Source organism: Sinocyclocheilus rhinocerous, unplaced genomic scaffold (genome assembly GCF_001515625.1).
Source record: "Sinocyclocheilus rhinocerous isolate Xijiao unplaced genomic scaffold, SAMN03320098_v1.1 scaffold1595, whole genome shotgun sequence".
NCBI lineage: Eukaryota > Metazoa > Chordata > Actinopteri > Cypriniformes > Cyprinidae > Sinocyclocheilus > Sinocyclocheilus rhinocerous.
In genome coordinates, this window is record NW_015655715.1 from 329,203 (window position 1) to 329,880 (window position 678).

General features: G+C 37.8%; 1 protein-coding gene across 3 annotated transcripts in view; it reads right to left on the reverse strand.

Moving 5' to 3' along the window:
- LOC107718883 (protein tyrosine phosphatase type IVA 1-like) overlaps window positions 1-678 on the reverse strand; it is a 6,299-nt gene that overhangs the window by 3,914 nt on the left and 1,707 nt on the right. The gene's annotated exons all lie outside the window — the stretch shown is intronic.

A 678-nucleotide genomic window follows, 5' to 3' on the forward strand; every position in this document is an offset into this window, starting at 1 on the left:
AATTTAATTCATCCTTGCTGAATAAAAGTATTAATTTCCTTTTTTTTTTTTTATAAATCTTATTGACGTCAACATTTTGAGTAGTTGTGAAATTTGTTTATTGTGAAATAATTGTTTCTCTGTCATCTGATAAGCACTGATCTGGGCTTTGTTTCCCAAATGCATCGTGAGCCTAAGCTGATCACAGAGACCAGTGGTGGCAATGGTTTCTTAAAGGAGACATATTATGCCCCTTTTTACAATATGTAATACAAGTATCTGGTGTCCCCAGAATGTGTCTGTGAAGTTTCAGCTCAAAATACTCCACAGATCATTTATTATATCATTTTGAAAATGCCTATTTTGAGTGGAAGCAGAAACATGCTGTTTTTCGGGCCTTTCTCTTTAAATGCAAATGAGCTGCTACTCCACGCGCTGCTTTCCAGAATAGAGCTGCCATTACAGCTCGTACCTGCTCGTATTATCATGTTTATCGCACTGAAATTATGCGTTTTAAACCATATGAAGAAACACGTTCAATTCAGACGAAACTTCTGGGCTGATTATAACACATTAGCACGTTAACTTTCCTCATGAAATGTGTGTGTAGGTCCAACAATAGCCTCCACGATGTCATCGCTTGTGGCCAGCGCACTCTTAAGCAGTTATGAGCAGCAGGCTGTGTAATATGTGTGAAAT